Source organism: Aegilops tauschii, chromosome 3 (genome assembly GCF_002575655.3).
Source record: "Aegilops tauschii subsp. strangulata cultivar AL8/78 chromosome 3, Aet v6.0, whole genome shotgun sequence".
Classification (NCBI taxonomy): domain Eukaryota; kingdom Viridiplantae; phylum Streptophyta; class Magnoliopsida; order Poales; family Poaceae; genus Aegilops; species Aegilops tauschii.
The window spans coordinates 488,358,245-488,381,756 of NC_053037.3; positions in this window are offsets into that span (position 1 = coordinate 488,358,245).

Sequence of the window (23,512 nt, forward strand, 5' to 3'; positions counted from 1 at the left end):
CATATAATGAAATATACGTGAATTCAAGACACAAGGAGGAAAAAACATAAGGTAAGGCCTCATGTCTGATTTTCAGGAAAGTTCCTAGGGATAGTCCAGTTCATAAAAAAACCTGGTGAGGCATTTCTTTATTCCGAATGATACATTAGGAACTATTTATATAGGTATTCAGTTCTCCAAATTCCTATCTTTTTCATTTTTTACCAAACGAGGCCTAGAAGTTGGATAAAAAAACTATTTTAAAAAGTTAGCATTACATTCATTTCATGAATTTCCGTCTTCATAAAAAATGTGCTTATTTATATTTTTTGCGAAAAAGCACAAAGTCCATGTATTAATTAGCACTTGTCCTTACAAAAGCATCCTTAGAGGAAAAAACCAAATTCTTAAGGGCGTCAAACTCTTGTTCCTCGTGCATCCATCGACGGCGTGCCATGAAAAAAATCTTCTTGCCAGCTCCGGGCCTCTGTCCTAGTGGAGCCAACTCGTTAGAACTGATGATCTTGTAAAAGAACCGACCGAGAAATCGTCGATGTAGACTAGAAGACGTCGGCGACCACAATCTGCATAGGAAGTTGCTGCCCCGAAGAAGAAAACACGAAAGAGGACCCGTAGAATGTCCCACATCCGGCAGAAAGAGTCGGGGAACACGAACCTCACATGACCCCCAACTAGGTCAACACTGGCCAACATCATCAGCTAGAGCTAATGTTGTAGAAGCAAGATGTACAACCACATTATCCGCTTCATAGGACAATGCCACGAAGAAAAATATGCAAAAGAAAAGGCCAGATCATGAGAACCAGATATTGGCACACACGACTCTCGGCGACAAGAAGAGGCACCACCGAGCGACGCGGGAATACCTTATTCCTTGTTCACGTGACGCCATCGTCGATGTGAGACAAATCCAAATTTATTTCTAACACTATCACCATCGGACTAATGCCCTGGAGCCCCCAACCCCCTTTTGTCTTCGGAGCGACAGACGGAGGGAGAAGGGGCCGAAGCCTTGTCAGGAAATCAGGAATATTGGCCGGCAGCGGCTATGTGCTACCTCTTGAGCACTGTGTTGGTTTTCCCTTGAAGAGGAAGGGGTGATGCAGTAAAGTAGCGTAAGTATTTCCCTTAGTTTTTGAGAACCAAGGTATCAATCCAGTAGGAGATCACGCACAAGTCCCTCACACCTACACAAACAAACAAGAACCTCGCAACCAACGCGATAAAGGGGTTGTCAATCCCTCAACGGTCACTTACGAGAGTGAGATCTGATAGATATGATAAGATAATATTTTTGGTATTTTTATGATAAAGATGCAAAGTAAAATAAAAGGCAATAAAAATAACTAAGTGTTGGAAGATTAATATGATGGAAAATAGACCCGGGGGCCATAGGTTTCACTAGTGCCTTCTCTCAAGAGCATATGTATTACGGTGGGTGAACAAATTACTGTTGAGAAATTGATAGAATTGAGCATAGTTATGAGAATATCTAGGTATGATCATCTATATAGGCATCACGTCCTCGACAAGTAGACCGAAACGATTCTGCATCTAATACTATTACTCCACACATCGACCGCTATCCAGCATGCATCTAGAGTATTAAGTTCATAAGAACAGAGTAATGCTTTAAGTAAGATGACATGATGTAGAGGGATAAACTCATGCAGTATGATATAAACCCCATCTTTTTATCCTCGATGGCAATAATACAATACATGCCGTGCTGCCCCTGCTGTCACTGGGAAAGGACACCGCAAGATTGAACCCAAAGCTAAGAACTTCTCCCATTCCAAGAAAGATCAATCTAGTAGGCCAAATCAAACTGATAATTCGAAGAGACTTGCAAAGATAACCAATCATACATAAAAGAATTCAGAGGAGATACAAATATTGTTCATAGATAAACTTGATCATAAACCCACAATTCATCGGTCTCAACAAACACACCGCAAAAGAAGATTACATCGAATAGATCTCCATAAGAATCATGGAGAACTTAGTATTGAGATCCAAAGAGAGAGAAGAAGCCATCTAGCTAATAACTATGGACCCGAAGGTCTGAGGTATAAACTACTCACACATCATCGGAGAGGCTATGGTGTTGATGTAGAAGTCCTCCGTGATCAATGCCCCCTTCGGCGGAGCGCCGGAAAAGGCCCCAAGATGGGATCTCACGGGTATAGAAGGTTGCGGCGGTGGAATTAGGTTTTTTTGGCTCCGTATCTGATAGTTTGGGGGTACGTAGGTATATATAGGAGGAAGAAGTACGTCGGTGGAGCAACGTGGGCCCCACAAGGGTGGAGGGCGCGCCCAGGGGGGGTAGGCGGGGCCCCCTGCCTCATGCTCTCCTGGTTGATTTCTTGACATAGACTCCAAGTCCTCTGGATCACGTTCGTTCTGAAAATCACGTTCCCGAAGTTTTCATTCCGTTTGGACTCCGTTTGATATTCTTTTTCTGTGAAACACTGAAATAGGCAAAAAACGGCAATTCGGGATGGGCCTCCGGTTAATAGGTTAGTCCCAAAAATAATATAAAAGTGTATAATAAAGCCCGTTAATCATCCAAAACAGAACAGAATATAGCATGGAACAATCAAAAATTATAGATACGTTGGAGACGTATCAAGCATCCCCAAGCTTAATTCCTGCTCGTCCTCGAGTAGGTAAATGATAAAAACAGAATTTTTGATCTGGAATGCTTACTTAGCATAATTTTCAATGTAGTTCTCTTAATTGTGGTATGAATATTCAGATCCAAAAGATTCAAGATAAAAGTTTAATATTGACATAAAAATAATAATACTTCAAGCATACAAACCAAGCAATTATGTCTTCTCAAAATAACATGGCCAAAGAAAGTTATCCCTACAAAATCATATAGTCTGGCTATGCTCTATCTTCAACACACAAAGTATTTAAATCATGCACAACCCCGATGACAAGCCAAGCAATTGTTTCATACTTTTGGTGTTCTCAAAGTTTTTCAATCTTCACGCAATACATGAGCGTGAGCCATGGACATAGCACTATATGTGGAATAGAATGGTGGTTGTGGAGAAGACAAAAAGGAGAAGATAGTCTCACATCAAATAGGCGTATCAACGGGCTATGGAGATGACCATCAATAGATATCAATGTGAGTGAGTAGGGATTGCCATGCAACGGATGCACTAGAGCTATAAATATATGAAAGCTCAACAAAAGAAACTAAGTGGGTGTGCATCCAACTCGCTTGCTCAGAAGACCTAGGGCATTTTGAGGAAGCCCATCATTGGAATATACAAGCCAAGTTCTATAATGAAAATTTCCCACTAGTATATGAAAGTGATATCATAGGAGACTCTCTATCATGAAGATCATGGTGCTACTTTGAAGCACAAGTGTGGTAAAAGGATAGTAGCATTGTCCCTTCTCTCTTTTTCTCTCATTTTTTTATTTGGGCCTTTTCTCTTCTTTTTTTGGCCTCTTTTTTTCTTTTTCTTTTATTTTTATTTTTTGTCCGGAATCTCATCCCGACTTGTGGGGAAATCATAGTCTCCATCATCCTTTCCTCACTTGGGACAATGCTCTAATAATGATGATCATCACACTTTTATTTACTTACAACTCAACAATTACAACTCAATACTTAGAACAAGAATATGACTCTAGGTGAATGCCTCCCGCGGAGTACCGGGATTTGCAATAAATCAAGAGTACATGTATGAAATAATTATGAACGGTGGCTTTGCCACAAAGACGATGTCAACTACATGATCATGCAAAGCAATATGACAATGATGAAGCGTGTCATAGTAAACGGAACGGTGGTAAGTTGCATGGCAATATATCTTGGAATGGCTGTTTTGAGGAAGAGATGTGGTGGGTGTATGATACCGGCGAAAAGTGCGCGGTATTAGAGAGGCTAGCAATGGTGGAAGGAAGAGAGTGCGTATAATCCATGGACTCAACATTAGTCATAAAGAACTCATATACTTATTACAAAAATCTACAAGTTATGAAAGCAAAGTATTACGCGCATGCTCCTAGGGGGATAGATTGGTAGGAAAAGACCATCGCTCGTCCCCGACCGCCACTCATAAGGAAGACAATCAATAAATAAATCATGCTCCGACTTCATCACATAACGGTTCACCATACGTGCATGCTACGGGAATCACAAACTTTAACACAAGTATTCCTCAAATCCACAACTACTCAACTAGCATGACTCCAATATCACCATCTTCATATCTCAAAACAATTATCAAGCGTCAAACTTCTCATAGTATTCAACACATTCATAAGGAAAAAAATTACTAGTCCTGGATACCTATTACTTTAGGACTAATTTTCCAATTTAAGAAAATAACCATGTTGTTTTGTAGGACTCTCAAAATAATATAAGTGAAGCATGAGAGAACAATAGTTTCTATAAAACAAATCCACCACCGTGTTCTAAAAGATATAAGTGAAGCACTAGAGCAAAAACTATATAGCTCAAAAGGTATAAGTGAAGTACATAGAGTATTCTAATAAATTCCGAATCATGTGTGTCTCTCTCAAAAGGTGTGTACAGCAAGGATGATTGTGGTAAACTAAAAAGCAAAGACTCAAATCATACAAGACGCTCCAAGCAAAACACTTATCATGTGGTCAATAAAAATATAGCTCCAAGTAAAGTTACCGATGGAAGTAGACGAAAGAGGGGATGCCTTCCGGGGCATCCCCAAGCTTTGGATTTTTGGTTTCCTTAGATTATCTTGGGGTGCCATGGGCATCCCCAAGCTTAGGCTCTTTCCACTCCTTCTTCCATAATCCATCAAATCTTTTACCCAAAACTTGAAAACTTCACAACACAAAACTTAACAGAAAATCTCGTGAGCTCCGTTAGCGAAAGAAAACAAAACACCACTTCATGGTACTGTAATGAACTCATTCTTTATTTATATTGGTGTTAAACCTACTGTATTCCAACTTTTCTATGGTTTATAAACTATTTTACTAGCCATAGATTCATCAAAATAAGCAAACAACACAAGAAAAACAGAATCTGTCAAAAACTGAACAGTCTGTAGTAATCTGTAACTAACGCAAACTTCTGGAACTCAAAAAAATCTACCAAAATAGGAAGAACTAGACAATTTTTTTATTGATCTTCTTCAATTGGAATCAGTATTTTATCACGTTCTGGTGATTTTTTACAATTGTTTTCGTGAACAGAAAGTTTCTGGAATTTTTCAGCAAAGATCAAATAACTATCATCGAAGAAGATCCTATAGGTTTAACTTGGCACAAACACTAATTAAAACATAAAAACAAGTCTAACCAGAGGATAGATCAAATATTTATTCCTAAATAGAAGAAAAAAAACTAAAATAAAATTGGGTTGCCTCCCAACAAGCGCTATCGTTTAACGCCCCTAGCTAGGCATAAAAGCAAGGATAGATCTATGGTAGGAAATCCATAAGTGGCTCTCATAATAGATTCATATGGTAATTTAATTTTCTTTCTAGGTAAGTGTTCCATGCCTTTCCTTAACGGAAATTGGAATCTAATATTCCCTTCCTTCATATCAATAATTGCACCAATCATTCTAAGGAAAGGTCTACCAAGAATAATAGGACATGAAGGATTGCAATATATATCAAGAACAATAAAATCTACGGGCACATAATTCCTATTTGCAACAATAAGAACATCATTAATTCTTCCCATAGGTTTTTTAATAGTGGAATCCGCAAGGTGTAAGTTTAAAGAGCAATCATCAAATTCGCGGAAACCTAACAAATCACACAAAGTTTTTGGAATCGTGGAAACACTAGCACGCAAATCACACAAAGCATAGTATTCATGATCTTTAATTTTAATGTGAATAGTAGGTTCCCACTCATCATAAAGTTTTCTAGGGATAGAAACTTCCAACTCAAGTTTTTCTTCATAAGATTGCATCAAAGCATCGACGATATGTTTAGTAAAAGCTTTATTTTGGCTATAAGCATGAGGAGAATTTAGCACGGATTGCAACAAGGAAATACAATCTATCAAAGAGCAATTATCATAATTAAATTCCTTGAAATCCAAAATAGTGGGTTCATTAATATCTAGAGTTTTGATCTCTTTAATCTCACTTTTACCAATTTTTGCATCAAGATCTAAAGACTCCGAATTTTTGGAACGCCTTCTAGGTAAAGGTGGCTCATATTCAGTCCCATCATTATCAAGATTCATATTGCAAAACAAAGATTTAATAGGAGACACATCAATAACTTTTAGATCTTCATCTTTATTTTCATAGAAACTAGAAGAACACGCTTTCACAAAGCAATCTTTCTTAGCACGCATCCTAGCGGTTCTTTCTTTGCACTCATCAATGGAAATTCTCATGGCTTCGAGAGACTCATTGATATCATGCTTAGGTGGTGTAGATCTAAGTTTAAAAGAATAAACATCAAGAGAAATTCTATCAACGTTCCTAGCCAATTCATCAACCTTGAGCAATTTTTCTTCAAACAAAGCATTGAAATTCTTTTGTGAATTCATAAACTCCTTAACACTAGTCTCAAATTCAGAGGGCATCTTATTAAAATTTCCATAAGAATTGTTGTAGGAATTACCATAATTCTTAGAGGAATTACTAGGGTACGACCTAGGATTAAAGTTTCCTCTATACGCGTTGTTACCAAAATTATTCCTACCAACAAAATTCACATCCATAGATTCGTTATTATTCTCAATCAAAGTAGACAAAGGCATATCATTAGGATCAGAAGAAACACTTTTAGTAGCAAATAATTTCATAAGTTCATCCATCTTTTCCACTCAAAACATTAATTTCTTCTATCGCATGCACTTTTTTACTAGTAGATCTTTCGGTGTGCCATTGAGAATAATTAACCATAATATTATCTAGGAGTTTAGTAGCTTCTCCTAAAGTGATTTCCATAAAAGTGCCTCCCACGGCCGAATCTAAAAGCTTTCTAGAAGAAAAATTCAATCCGGCATAAAAAATTTGTATAATCATCCAAAGATTCAAACCATGTGTAGGGCAATTACGTATCATTAATTTCATCCTCTCCCAAGCTTGTGCAACATGTTCATGATCAAGTTGCTTAAAATTCATAATATCGTTTCTAAGAGAGATGATTTTAGCGGGAGGAAAATACTTAGAGATAAAAGCATCTTTGCACTTATTCCATGAATCAATACTAGTTTTAGGCAAAGACGAAAACCAAGCTTTAGCACGATCTCTAAGCGAAAAAGGAAATAGCTTCAATTTAACAATATCATTGTCCACATCTTTCTTCTTTTGCATATCACACAAATCAACTAAGCTATTTAGATGGGTAGAGGCATCTTCACTAGGAAGACCGGCGAATTGATCTTTCATGACAAGATTCAAGAAGGTAGCATTAATTTCACAAGATTCAGCATCCGTAAGAGGAGCAATCGGAGTGCTAAGAAAATCATTGTTGTTGGTATTGGCAAAGTCACACAATTTAGTATTATCTTGAGCCATCTTGACAAGCAAGCAATCCAACACACGAGCAAACAAGAAGCAAGCGAAAAAGAGGCGAACGGAAAAGATAGGGCGAATAAAACGGCAAGGGTGCAGTGGGGGAGAGGAAAACGAGAGGCAAATGGCAAATAATGTAATGCGAGGGATAAGAGTTTGTGATGGGTACTTGGTATGTCTTGACGTGACTTGACTTGGCATGAATCTCCTCGACAACGGCACCAGAAATCCTTCTTGCTACCTCTTGAGCACTGCGTTGGTTTCCCCTTGAAGAGGAAGGGGTGATGCAATAAAGTAGCGTAAGTATTTCCCTCAGTTTTTGAGAACCAAGGTATCAATCCAGTAGGAGATCACGCACGAGTCCCTCACACCTACACAAACAAATAAGAACCTCGCAACCAACGTGATAAAGGGGTTGTCAATCCCTCAACAGTCACTTACGAGAGTTAGATCTGATAGATATGATAAGATAATATTTTTGGTATTTTTATGATAAAGATGCAAAGTAAAATAAAAGGCAATAAAAATAACTAAGTGTTGGAAGATTAATATGATGGAAAATAGACCCGGGGGCCATAGGTTTCACTAGTGGCTTCTCTCAAGAGCACATGTATTACGGTGGGTGAACAAATTACTGTTGAGCAATTGATAGAATTGAGCATAGTTATGAGAATATCTAGGTATGATCATGTATATAGGCATCACGTCCTCGACAAGTAGACCGAAATGATTCTGCATCTACTACTATTACTCCACACATCAACCGCTATCCAGCATGCATCTAGAGTATTAAGTTCATAAGAACAGAGTAATGCTTTAAGTAAGATGACATGATGTAGAGGGATAAACTCATGCAATATGATATAAACCCCATCTTTTTATCCTCGATGGAAATAATACAATACGTGCCTTGCTGCCCCTGCTGTCACTGGGAAAGGACACCGCAAGATTGAACCCAAAGCTGAGCACTTCTCACATTGCAAGCAAGATCAATCTAGTAGGCCAAACCAAACTGATAATTCGAAGAGACTGCAAAGATAACCAATCGTACATAAAAGAATTCAGAGGAGATTCAAATATTGTTCATAGATAAACTTGATCATAAACCCACAATTCATCGATCTCAACAAACACACCGCAAAAGAAGATTACATCGAATAGATCTCCACGAGAATCGTGGAGAACTTTGTATTGAGAACCAAAGAGAGAGAAGAAGCCATCTAGATAATAACTATGGACCCGAAGGTCTGAGGTAAACTACTCACACATCACCGGAGAGGCTATGGTGTTGATGTAGAAGCCCTCCGTGATCAATGCCCCCTCCGGTGGAGCGCCGGAAAAGGCCCCAAGATGGGATCTCACGGGTACAGATGGGTGCGGTGGTGGAATTAGGTTTTTTGGCTCCGTATCTGATAGTTTGGGGGTACGTAGGTATATATAGGACGAAGAAGTATGTCGGTGGATCAACGTGGGCCCCACGAGGGTGGACGGCGCGCCCCCTACCTCGTGCTCTCCTGGTTGATTTCTTGACGTAGACTCCAAGTCCTCTAGATCACGTTCGTTCCGAAAATCACATTCCCGAAGGTTTTATTCCGTTTGGATTCCGTTTGATATTCTTTTTCTGCGAAACACTGAAATAGGCAAAAAACAGCAATTCGGGTTGGGCGTCCGGTTAATAGGTTAGTCCCAAAAATAATATAAAAGTGTATAATAAAGCCTGTTAATCATCCAAAACAGAATATAATATAGCATGGAACAATAAAAAATTATAGATACATTGGAGACGTATCACTATGTCAAGCCTTCATGGGAGAAGGAGAAAATGAACGCTTCAGCACAGTGGGTTAGAGTTGCTCCTACAACATGTCGGCTAGCCGGAAGTTCGATGGACTGCTTTATTATTTGTTGTTGTTCATGGAACCCCAATGTGCTTATTTAGGGCCAGTTCTTTTGTTGGGTTCTAGAGAAGTTGCCCCCTACCCGGTTTATTGTAGAAGCCCAACCAATTTTGGTTGGGCTTCCAGAAGAAGCTGGGTAGGGGAAGCTTATTCTGGAAGCCCAAAAAGCCAGCAAAAGAATTGTCCCTTATATTGATGGCCATGGAGTTGTGGATGTGGCTCTAACCCATCCGACATGCCAGTGGCTTTGTGTGCCTTTTTTGTGAAAGAGTCTACGGCAATACTGAAGTATAACAAGCCCTTACACAAAAATAAAATTAATTTTTTGGGATGCCAAAGCCTTCTTCGTCCTACATCCATTGAGTGTGTCAGCGTAGCTCAATGCCGCTTCTACTTGGCCTCGGACTCAATAGAACAAACTTGTTTAAACTCATGAGCTTGTAGAAGCAATAATCGTTGTTGATGCAAGCTAGGAGCTGTCAGCAGGCCTGACTCTACCACAGAGAAGAAAATGCTGAAAAGGATCCACAGAAACTCTAAAGATGACGAAAGCTGGTCGGACCCAGACGGACCCACCAGACACCAAAACTGATTGCATCCTGAAAGATCCACCCATGACACAACTCTATAGCCCTGCGTCGGTGATCAGCGCACCAACAAAACAAGGAATGGACTGGAAAGATATTATTCCTACATTGGAACGGCGTCGGCGCCTCACCGCCACAAACCATGAGACTCGCTAAAGAAAACCCGACACAAATCACCCATGTCGCCGCATGCCAGATTTGAGCATGATGTCAAGCTCATTGTCAGCCAGGACCATGCACTGACACCCTCTTCTCTGATGACCCAGCCAAGTCAACCATTGTTTAAGATCGCCGCGCTGGATCACCAGCGCCACCGTCGAGCATAATTCGTCGAATATGACATCTCGGCCACTCATCTCGGTCGCCAACCCACAACAGCCCATCAACTCCTCCCTACCAGGTCCCTACAATTAGCAACCTTCCGGCCACTACCAAGGCTTCATGGACGATGTATCCTGATGGTGGCGAGAGAATGTCACGCCCAATATGCGACTCTATCCTAAAGGAACTCGAAGGTCCCACCATGGATAGAACCGCATATTGACACGCTTTTGCAAGGTGGATATCATTACATCGTACCTTTACATAGTAGTTGGGGATACATACAAAGGCATACAAATGCCGCAAGAATACATCAAACATCATACATGAGACCAACATCCGACTACGGATGAATCACAAACAGAAACTCAAACGACATCCACCCTGGTAGCCTAGGCTACCGACCAGGAACCTAACCTAAGATCGAAGAAGAAGAAGAAGAAGAACTCTAAACAAGTAACATCGCTCTCACGTCGGATCATCGCATTACCTGTACCTGCAACTGTTGTTGTAGTAATCTGTGAGCCACGAGGACTCAGCAATCCCATTACCATGGGTATCAAGACTAGCAAAGCTTAATGGGTATGGAAAGGATAAGTGGTGAGGTTGCAGCAAGCAACTAAGCAATGTATGGTGGCTAACTTACGAGTACAAGAGTAAGATGAGAAACTACGCAAACGGTCGCAAACTAGTAATGATCAATAAGTGATCCTAAACTACTTATGTTCAAACATAACCCAACCGTGTTCTCCTCTGGAACTTCCTCGAAAAGAGACAGTCACGGTTATGCACGCGGTTGGTGTATTTAATTGAGTTTACTTCAAGTTCACTACAACCGGATATTAACAAATTCCCATCTACCACATAACCGCGGGCACGACTCTCGAAAGATTAAACCCTGCAGGGTGTCCCAACTTAGCCCATGACAAGCTCAGGATCCACGGAGACAATCCTCCATCACGGGACCCTCCGATCAGACTCCGAATCCCGGTGCACAAGACATTTCGACAATGGTAAAACTAATCCAACAAGATCTCCCAGCGTGCCGACACCCTGATAGTAGCAGCGCGTATCTCGTCTCAGGCCGCGTCCGGATGAGCTACGCGTACAGGTGCCAAAGAAAATAACCCAGGTTGCCCCGGGGCGGCCCCGCACAGTGCTCTAGTTTGGGACCAACATCATCAGCACTGGCCCCCATGTTTATGTGGAATTACTCCTTGGGTAGCGCTAATTCCCTATGCGTCAAATTTAATATTAGGTTTAGTTATTATGTTGAGCAAATGGAAAACCAATGTTGGGCCTTGTTGCAAGAGTTTTATTCAATGCGAACTGTCAAGAGGGGCCCATAAACCCTCATCGTGTTAGGGACGAAAAATCAAGGAACATAACACCGGTATGACAGAAACTAGGGCGGCAAGAGTGGAACAAAGCACCAGGCATAAGGCCGAGCCTTCCACCCTTTACAAAGTATATATGTGCATTAATTAAATAAGAGATATTGTGATATCCCAGGATATCCATGAACAACCTGCAACTGCACCTGCAACTAGCAATGCTATAAGAGGGGTTGAGCAAAGCGGTAACATAGCCAAATAACGGTTTGCTAGGAAGGGTGAAAAGGTTATAGGCTAATCATGGTAATTTGGGAGGCTTGATAAACAAGTGGTAGGTAGCGCGACATAGCGATAGCATCGAGACAACTAGCATAGCAAAGATAGTAGTGAGATCCAAGGTGACGGTCATCTTGCCTGAAATCCCGCTAGGAAGAAGATCGCGTCCATGAAGAATACGAAGCCACATAGACGAACCAAGTGTAGTCGAACGAATCCTCACGATCGCAACGAAATAGGAACTGACAAGAAGAAGCACAACCGGAAAGAAGCAAACAACATGGTAAACAACAAGCACATAAACATGACAAGATGCTCAACCAAGTATGATGCATGACAATGCTACATGATGCTAATCATGGCAAGAGATGATGCATATACAAGAACATCACATCAAAGCAAGTTTAAATGAGGTCGGAAACAACATACAACACTTCCGGAAACTCCCCATATGCAGACTTCGAAATTGATACTGATCTGAATAACACATTATGTTGAAGTTGTTAAACAGCAAGTTAAAGTGCACCATGATGATCTACACGTATTTCTAGTCAAGTTACATCTAAAGTTCATTTAATTCTGAGCTACGGCCTAAAAGATATGAGCAAAACAAGCTAAACATGGCATTGATGCAAAGCAAGCAAAACAACATCACAAAACACTCCAAAATAAAGGTGAAACATGGCATGATGAAACTACATGCAAAACCAAGCAAGTTTCATGTAGAGCTTGCTCCAAACGGAGCCACGGTTCAACACATACACTCAATACAAGTTTCAAACACAATCTGCCCAAAACAGCAACTAAGCACTTTCCAATCAAGGAAACAACATGCTACAGAAAAAATATGGACACAAACTTGATATGCACTAAAAGTACAGATTATATGCTTCAAATAACATCAAGGTTCAGGTTCATAGGCATCAGGATTAATCCAACATGATCAATGCAAGAATCAACTTTATAACACACATTATGACTGAAAGCAGGGCATACATGCGAGCAGAAATGACATGTTGACATGTTGCAGGCATGAAACAAACATGCTACATTGCAAGATCATGACAAACAAAAGCATGGAATTAAAGTACAGATTAAACATGGAAAAACATGATTACTAAGCATCCCCATATAACCTTCAGGTCAATGGCATTCATGAAGACAAGATTGCAAGTCATAACATATTCTCAGACTAGGTGAAAAACAGAGCAAGGCTGAAAACAGATTCATGATGCATACTTTCAGACAACAAAAGTATATTCTATAGGAACATTTCATGGCATCAAAGGGCATGGCAATTATTGGCATGTCAAGCACTACAAAACATTAACACTGAGCTACTGCTAGAAAACATTAGAACATGCTCAAAACATCATGGCAAGAATGCAAATGATAACACATTCACAGACTGAAATAAACTGAACATGGCAGGAATAGCGACAAGTAGACATGTTTGCAAGCTTGGTTGACTCAACATAAAGCATATCATGGCAAGTGAATACAACCAACAGTAGGAAGGAATATTTGTGCAACTACTAATGTCAATAGCATGGCCATAGGATGCATAGAACACTAGCTATTCACATGGAAAAAACAACTTACTAATAGCGGACTGACAGCAACATTGTTTAGCAATTTGAGAGCATGATAACAATAGTCTAAAGAAGGCTATAAATGCAAACAAGGGAATGCATTAGTAGAGCATAACAAGATCTACAAAACATCTTTACTGAGTATCTCCATATTATGCATGGATTCACTTGTAGCATCAAGTTAAGATGGCAACATAATGTAACAGTTACAGACTTGACAGATTTTACTATCTCAGAAAACAACAAACATCAAGTAGCACACTGTGCAAGCTTGATGCACTCACCACAAGGCACACAAAAAATACATGGATTGCACAACTGTAAGGATGGTGTCGGCGTTCTAGGAACGGGGGTCCCCAAACTTGCCTGCCTACGGCCCACGACGTGGCTCTCCAAGCGGGCCCGTACGACCCATCTTCACCAGCAAGGACTCAAGACCCTCGCGAGGGGCCAAGCCTTGCGAGCCGGACGAAACAAGACCTCTTCGGGAGCAGCCTCACCAGGCTGGCTCGCGAGGGGCGGAGAGATCAAGGCAAGGGGTACCTCGCGAGGTTTCCCGTGACGTAAGCCATGAAGACTGCGGCCAGGCGGGCGCCAGTGCGCGCAGTGTCCTCATTTCCTCTCTGGTGCTAAAGGGGCAAGCGCAGGCGAGGAGTCCCGAGGCATCAGGCAAAGGTTTCCATATCGGTGCAACGAGAACAAGACCAGCAGGACGGCAGGACGGAGGTTACCGTGGAGCCCAAGACGGCGTCACCACCAGAGCCTTTGGCAGGCGAAGACTACTTTTGTCAGGATAAGCTGTACTAGCTGTCCCCCTTCAAACTTGGCCGTTGTGGCATCCCTTCCCGCTCAATATTTGGGAAGAGGACCAGGGCCGGTATAAATAGGACTAGTCATCACCGTAGGAGGCAACTCATCTTGAGCAATCCTCACCCGCACACTGATACGTCTTCGTCGTATCTATAATTTTTGATTGTTCCATGCCAATATTATACAACTTTCATATACTTTTGGCAACTTTTTATATTAATTTTTGGGACTAACATATTGATCCAGTGCTAGTTCCTGTTTGTTGCATGTTTTCGTTTCGCAAAATATCCATATCAAATGGAGTCCAAACGGGATAAAAACGAACGGAGATTATTTTTGGAATATTCGGAGAATATGGGAAGGAAAATCCACGCGGGACAGTGCTCGAGGGAGGCACGAGGTAGGGGGCGCGCCCCACCACCCTGGCGCCCCCTGACCCTCGTGGGCCCCCCGTAAGGCGGTTGATGCCCTTCTTCGGCCCCAAGAAAGCTAATTTTTAGGAAAAAATCACGGTGAAGATTTTAGTTCAATCGGAGTTACAGATCTCCATATATATACGAAACGGTGAAAGGGCAGCAGAATAGAACGCACAAACAGAGAGAGACAGAGAGACAGATCCAATCTCGGAGGGGCTCTCGCCTCTCACATGCCATGGAGACCAAGGACCAGAGGGGAAACCCTTCTCCCACCTAGGGAGGAGGTCAAGGAAGAAGAAGGAGCGGGGCTCTCTCCCCCTTGCTTCCGGTGGCGCCGGAGTGCCACCGGGGGCCATCATCATCACCGCAATCTTCACCAACAACTTCACCGCCATCATCACCAACTCTCCCCCCCCCCTCTATGCAGCGGTGTAATCCCTCTTTTACCCGCTGTAATCTCTACTTAAACATGGTGCTCAATGCTATATATTATTTCCCAATGATGTATGGCTATCCTATGATGTTTGAGTAGATCCGTTTTGTCCTATGGGTTAATTGATGATCGTGATTGGTTTGAGTTGCATATTTTATTATTGGTGTTGTCCTATGGTGCTCTCCGTGTCGCGCAAGCGTGAGGAATTCCCGTTGTAGGGTGCTGCAATACGTTCATGATTCTCTTATAGTGGGTTGCGTGAGTGACTGAAACACAAACCCGAGTAAGGGGGTTGTTCCGTATGGGATAAAGAGGACTTGATGCTATAATGCTTTGGTTGGGTTTTACCTTAATGATCTTTAGTAGTTGCGGATGCTTGCTAGAGTTCCAATCATAAGTGCATATGATCCAAGTAGAGAAAGTATGTTAGCTTATGCCTCTCCCTCAAATAAAATTGCAATAGTGATTACCGGTCTAGTTATCGATTTCCTAGGGACAAATAACTTTCTCGTAACAAAAAGCTCTTTACTAAAACTAATTTAGTTGTGTCTTCGTCTAAACAGCCACCGATACAACTTATTATCTTGCAAACCTACCCAAAAACACCTACAAAGTACTTCTAGTTTCATACTTGTTTCCGGTAAAGCGAACGTCAAGTGTGCGTAGAGTTGTATCGGTGGTCGATAGAACTTGAGGGAATATTTGTTCTACCTTTAGCTCCTCGTTGGGTTCGACACTCTTACTTATCGAAAGAGGCTATAATTGATCCCCTATACTTGTGGGTTATCAAGACCTTTTTCTGGCGCCGTTGCCGGGGAGCAATAGCGTGGGGTGAATATTCTCGTGTGTGCTTGTTTGCTTTATCACTAAGTAATTTTTATTTGTTGTTCTTAGTTGTTCTCTATCTTTAGTTATGGATATGGAACACGAAATACCAAAAAAATTAGGTGTACTTGCTGCTCATGGAGATGGTGAACCTCCTAAAACCCTCGATGCTGGTTATGTGAAAGATATTATGTACTACTTTTATAATCCTGAGAAAACCCCATTCAATTATATAATGGGAGACACATTGGATCAACGTGAATACTTTAGGGATTATCGCTCGACTCAAAAAGGGAAACTATTATGGGATCAAATTCATATGTGAAGTGGTATGCTAGGCAACTATGCTTGAGATATGATTATACTTGTTGCTCTAGGATGAAGTCTCCACACCTTCCCTTTTCATGCAAATTTAATGATAATAAAACCTTAGCTTCTTATGCTAATGGTATATATGATTACTATGATGGGGAACAAATAGAAGAATTCGTTGCTTTTATGGGTGCTTATGAAATTGGATCTATGTTTAAAGAGTTTGAAGATTTTGATGATTCAGTTTTTAGACCCAAAATTTTTGCTATACTTAAATATTGCTATGAGAATTATGAATTCAATTCCAATATTGATAATTTTATTGAGAAAGTCTCCGCTGTCCAAGAAGAGACTAATATTTTGCAGGAATCAATGGAAGAAGAAATTACTGAAACGATGAGCTCATTGGATGAAATAGATGATGAGGAGAGCGAAGAACAGAAGGAGGAAGAGCGGATTAGCTACCCATGCCTACCTTCTAATGAGAGTAACTCTTCAACTCATACATTGTTTAATTTCCCTTCGTGCTTACCGAAGGATGATTGCTATGATGACTATTATGATCCCGTTGATTCTCTTGAAATATCCCTTTTTGATGATGCTTGCTATGCTTGTGGCCAAGATGCCAATATGAATTATGCTTATGGAGATGAACTCGCTATAGTTCTTATGTTAAACATGAAATTGTTGCTATTGCACCCACGCATGATAGTCCTATTATCTTTTTGAATTCTCCCAACTACACTATATCGGAGAAGTTTACCCTTATTAAGGATTATCTTGATGGGTTGCCTTTTACTGTTGCACATGATGATTTTGATGAATATAATATGCATCTGCTTGCTGCTCCTACTTGCAATTATTATGAGAGAGGAACTATATCTCCACCTCTCTATGTTTCCAACACGATAAAATTGCAAGAAACTGTTTATACTATGCATTGGCCTTTACTTTGTGTGCATGAATTGTTCTTTTATGACATGCCAATGCATAGGAAGAGAGTTAGACTTCGTTGTTGCATGATATATGTTGCCTTGTGCTCACTACTAAATGCCAAATCATTGCTAATTAAAATTGGCTTTGATATACCTTGGGATCCGGGTGGATTCACTACTTGAGCACTATATGCCTAGCTTAATGGCTTTAAAGAAAGCGCTGCCAGGGAGACAACCCGGAAGTTTTAGAGAGTCATTTATTTCTGTTGAGTGCTTTTATATAGTTTAAAAACAAAAAAATAAAGAGGGGAACCCGAAACTTTTCAAAAAGAAAAGCGAAAGTGAGAAAGACGAGCATTGTTGAAGTGGGAGCTAGCCTTGAACTTTATTCATGCTCACGGAAACTTTGTGAATCTTGATTACAGAAAATTTTCAACAAAAATAATTATCCCCTTGTACAATTCCATTGTATTATAAAAATAATGTGCCAAGGTTTGCCTTTAGGATGTTTACAATGCTTGTTGGTTTGTACGGTGCAGGACAGAAACTTTGGCTGTAGTGCGCGATTTTACATTTTTTTACTGGAACGTCAAATGGTTCTGAAACTTTTCGCACTGTCTTTCTATACAAATTTTTTATTTTTTCTAATTTTGGCAGAAATTTTCAAGTATCAGAAGTATGGTGAATGTTCAGATTATTACAGACTATTCTGTTTTAGACAGATTCTGTTTTTGATGCATAGTTTGCTTGTTTTGATGAAACTATCAATTCCTATCAGTGGAATAAGCCATGGAAAAGTTATATTACAGTAGTTACAATGCCAAAACAAAATATGAATTGGTTTGCAACAGTACTTAGAGTAGTGATTTGCTTTATTATACTAACGGATCTTACCGAGTTTTCTGTTGAAGTTTTGTGTGGATGAAGTGTTCGATGATCGAGAAGGTCTCGATGTGAGAAGAAGGAAGAGAGGCAAGCGCTCAAACTCGGGGATGCCCGAGGCACCCCAAGTAAATATTCAAGGAGACTCAAGCGTCTAAGCTTGGGGATGCCCCAGAAGGCATCCCATCTTTCTTCAACAAGTATCGGTATGTTTTCGGATTCATTTCGTTCATGTGATATGTGCAAATCTTGGAGCATCTTTTGCATTTAGTTTTCATTTTTCTTTTATGCACCATGCTGGTATGAGATAGTCCTTGGTTGATTTATAGAATGCTCTTTGCACTTCACTTATATCTTTTGAGTATGGCTTTATAGAATGCTTCATGTGCTTCACTTATATCATTTGAAGTTTGGATTGCCTATTTCTCTTCACATAGAAAACCGCCATTTGTAGAATGCTCTTTTGCTTCACTTATATTTGTTAGAGCATGGGCATATCTTTTGTATAAAGGATTATACTCTCTTGCTTCACTTATATCTATTTAGAGAGTTGACAGGAATTGGTCATTCACATGGTTAGTCATAAAATCCTACATAAAACTTGTAGATCACTGAATATGATATGTTTGATTCCTTGCAATAGTTTTGCGATATAAAGATGGTGACATTAGAGTCATGCTAGTGGGTAGTTGTGGATTGTAGAAAAACTTGTGCTGAGGTTTGTGATTCCTGTAGCATGCACGTATGGTGCACCGTTATGTAACGAAGTCGGAGCATGATTTATTTATTGATTGTCTTCCTTATGAGTGGCGGTCGGGGACGAGCGATGGTCTTTTGCTACCAATCTATCCCCCTAGGAGCATGCGCGTAGTACTTTGTTTCGATAACTAATAGATTTTTGCAAAAAGTATGTGAGTTCTTTATGACTAATGTTGAGGGCATGGATTATATGCACTCTCACCCTTCCATCATTGCTAGCCTCTTCGGTACCGTGCATTACCCTTTCTCACCTCGAGAGTTGGTGCAAACTTCACCGGTGCGTCCAAACCCTATGATACGATACGCTCTATCACACATAAGCCTCCTTATATCTTCCTCAAAACAGCCACCATACCTACCTATCATGGCATTTCCATAGCCATTCTGAGATATATTGCCATGCAACTTCCATCATCATCATATACATGACTTGAGCATTCATTGTCATATTGATTTGCATGATCGTAAGATAGCTAGCATGATATTTTCATGGCTTGTCCGTTTTTTGATATATTTGCTACGCTAGATCATTGCACATCCCGGTACACCACCGGAGGCATTCATATAGAGTCATATCTTTGTTCTAGATATTGAGTTGTAATATTGAGTTGTAAGTAAATAAAAGTGTGATGATCATCATTATTACAGCATTGCCCCAGCGAGGAAAGGATGATGGAGACTATGATTCCCCCACAAGTCGGGATGAGACTCTGGACATTATCAAAAAAATAAAAGAGGCCAAAGAAGCCCAAATAAAAAAAGAGAGGCCAAAGAAGCCCACCAAAAAAATTAAAAAATAAATAAATAAAAATGAGAGAAAAAGAGAGAAGGGGCAATGCTACTATCCTTTTACCACACTTGTGCTTCAGAGTAGCACCATGTTCTTCATACAGAGAGTCTCTTGAGTTATCACTTTCATATACTAGTGGGAATTTTCATATAGAACTTGGCTTGTATATTCCGATGATGGGCTTCCTCAAATGCCCGAGGTCTTCATGAGCAAGCAAGTTGGATGCACACCCACTTAGTTTCCAGTTTGAGCTTTCATACACTTATAGCTCTAGTGCATCCGTTGCATGGCAATCCCTACTCCTCACATTGACATCAATTGATGGGCATCTCTAGCCCATTGATTAGCCGCGTCGATGTGAGACTTTCTCCTTTTTGTCTTCTCCACACAACCTCCACCATCATATTCTATTCCACCTATAGTACTATGTCCATGGCTCACGCTCATGTATTGCGTGAAAGTTGAAAAGGCTTGAGAACATCAAAAGTATGAAACAATTGCTTGGCTTGTCATCGGGGTTGTGCATGATTTGAATATTTTGTGTGGTGAAGATGGAGCATAGCCAGACTATATGATTTTGTAGGGATAACTTTCCTTGGCCTTGTTATTTTGAAAAGACATGATTGCTTTATTAGTAGGCTTGAAGTATTATTGTTTTTATGTCACATGATAGACTATTGCTTTGAATCACTCGTATCTTAATATTCATACTTTTATGATTAGATACATGATCAATATTATGCTAGGTAGCATTCCACATCAAAAATTATCTTTTTATCATTTACCTACTCGAGGACGAGCAGGAATTAAGCTTGGGGATGCTGATACGTCTTCGTCATATCTACAATTTTGATTGTTCCATGCCAATATTATATAACTTTCATATACATTTGCCTACATTTTATATTAATTTTTGGGACTAACATATTGATCCAGTGCCCAGTGCCAGTTCCTGTTTGTTGGATGTTTTTGTTTCGCAGAATATCCATATCAAACGGAGTCCAAACAGGATAAAAATGGACGGAGATTATTTTGGAATATCCGGAGAATATGGGAAGGAAAATCCACGCAATACGGTGCCCGAGGGAGGCACGAGGCAGGGGGCGCGCCCCACCCCCCTGGGCGCGCCCCTGACCCTCGTGGGCCCCCCGTAAGGCAGTTGATACCCTTCTTCGGCCGCAAGAAAGCTAATTTTTAGGAAAAAATCACGGCGAAGATTTCAGTCCAATCGGAGTTACGGATCTCCATATATATACGAAACGGTGAAAGGGCAGCAGAATAGAACGCATAAACAGAGAGAGACAGAGAGACAGGTCCAATCTCGGAGGGGCTCTCGCCCCTCCCATGCCATGGAGACCAAGGACCAGAGGGGAAACCCTTCTCCCACCTAGGGAGGAGGTCAAGGAAGAAGAAGAAGAAGGAGGGGGGCTCTCTCCCCCTCGCTTCCGGTGGCGCCGGAGTGCCACCGGGGACCATCATCATCACCGCAATCTTCACCAACAACTTCACCGCCATCATCACCAACTCTCCCCCCCCCCCCCCCTCTATGCAGTGGTGTAATCCCTCTTTTACCTGCTGTAATCTCTACTTAAACATGGTGCTCAACGCTATATATTATTTCCCAATGATGTATGGCTATCCTATGATGTTTGAGTAGATCTGTTTTGTCCTATGCGTTAATTGATGATCGTCATTGGTTTGAGTTGCATGTTTTATTATTGGTGCTGTCCTATGGTGCTCTCCATGTCATGCAAGCATGAGGGATTCCCGCTGTAGGGTGTTGCAATACGTTCATGATTCGCTTATAGTGAGTTGCGTGAGTGACTGAAACACAAACCCGAGTAAGGGGGTTGTTGCGTATGGGATAAAGAGGACTTGATGCTTTAATGCTATGGTTGGGTTTTACCTTAATGATCTTTAGTAGTTGCGGATGCTTGCTAGAGTTCCAATCATAAGTGCATATGATCCAAGTAGAGAAAGTATGTTAGCTTATGCCTCTCCCTCAAATAAAATTGCAATAGTGATTACCGGTCTAGTTATCGATTGCCTAGGGACAAATAACTTTCTCGTAACAAAAAGCTCTTTACTAAAACTAATTTAGTTGTGTCTTCGTCTAGACAGCCCCTACTTTTTATTTACATGCTCTTTATTATCTTGCAAACCTATCCAAAAACACCTACAAAGTACTTCTAGTTTCATACTTGTTTCCGGTAAGGCGAACGTCAAGTGTGCGTAGAGTTGTATCGGTGGCCGATAGAACTTGAGGGAATATTTGTTCTACCTTTAGCTCCTCGTTGGGTTCGACACTCTTACTTATCGAAAGAGGCTACAATTGAGCCCCTATACTTGTGGGTTATCACACACCAACTCACCAAGCACAAGAACACCTCTCCTCAGGGGGCTGTTCTTCCCCTTGTACTGTTCATCCTCAGTCCAAGAGGCAATCCACCACCACCACACTGGAGTAGGGTATTACACCACAACGGTGGCCCGAACCAGTATAAATCTTGGGTCCTCGTGTTCTTTGGGTTCGGCGAGCTAGTCCATGAGATCGTGGAGTGTGAGAGCTTGGGAGAGGAGAGATCTTCATGCGCACCCTAGTGTTCGAACCTCAAGGGTTTTGCCGAAACCGGAAATCCGACATTTGGCGCGCTAGGTAGGGGTGCGCTGAAGCCTTCCTCTCGTCGATCCGTGCTTCACCGCTCCACCACAGCCATGTCGGACGCTCGTCACGCCCGCGCTGAGCATCGGGCCGCCCTCGCCGCCAGCGTCGCCCAGACGGCTCCTGTCGGCAGGCCTCCCCGTCGTTCTCCATCACCCGCCGCCAACGCTGCCACCGGCCCGGCTGGAAACGAGCAGCAGGCGTCCTCGCGACACCCCTCGGTGCGGTGGGATGGCCGCACCGCCACTCCGTCGCCGACCCCAGCCGGTTCGTCGTCTCACACTCGTCGTGCTCCCACGGACATGCGGCACGCACTGCTCATGGCGCACGAGCTCCTGCGCTACCACCCGGTCGATGACCTCTAGGAGGACTGGTTGGACCGCATCACCGAGCTCGTCAGCGCCGCAGGGGGCTCCCCTGCACCATCCCTCTCGCTGTCTCGTCCACCACCAGCTATGGGCGACGTAGCTCACAGAGCGCCTCCACCACATCTGCACCAAGACGGCGCCCTGGCGCCAAGACATGCGGCCCCACGGCGCGACCCACCACGCCAAGCACCCGCGCGTGAAGAAAGAAGCTGTCAAAAAGTCCCTCGACCGCAAGAGAACGCTCCACCGCTCCTCGCACTGCCACATCAGGATCGCTTGCCGCGGCAGGGCCTTGCACCACTTGCCGTGGCGGCGCGCAGGCACCAAGATCAAGCTCCACCTCCACGGCGGGCCCGGGTGACCACCTCCCCCGAGCTGCGTAGCATCGCCTGGCCGGGCAAGTTCAAGCCGGATATGCCTCCTCGCTAAGACGGCACCCTGACTCCGCGGAGTTCTTGCAGATCTATGAGCTGAGCATCGAGGCGGCCAACGGCGACGAGAAAGTCATGGCGAACTGGTTCCCCATGGCGCTCAAGGACGGCGCTCGTTCGTGGCTCCTAAACCTGCCTCCGGGCTCGATCTCCTCCTGGGACGAGATGCGCGACCGCTTCGTTGCCAACTTCTAGGGCACTCACGACCGCCCCCCAGCTGCGGGTGACCTACGCCGCGTCAAGCAGCAACCAGGAGAGACCCTCCAGAAGTACATCCAGCGCTTCAACAATGTTCGCCTGAAGATCCCCAAGGTGACGGACAAGGCCATCATCTCGGCGTTCTCTGATGGCGTATGCGACGTCAAGATGAAGGAGGAGCT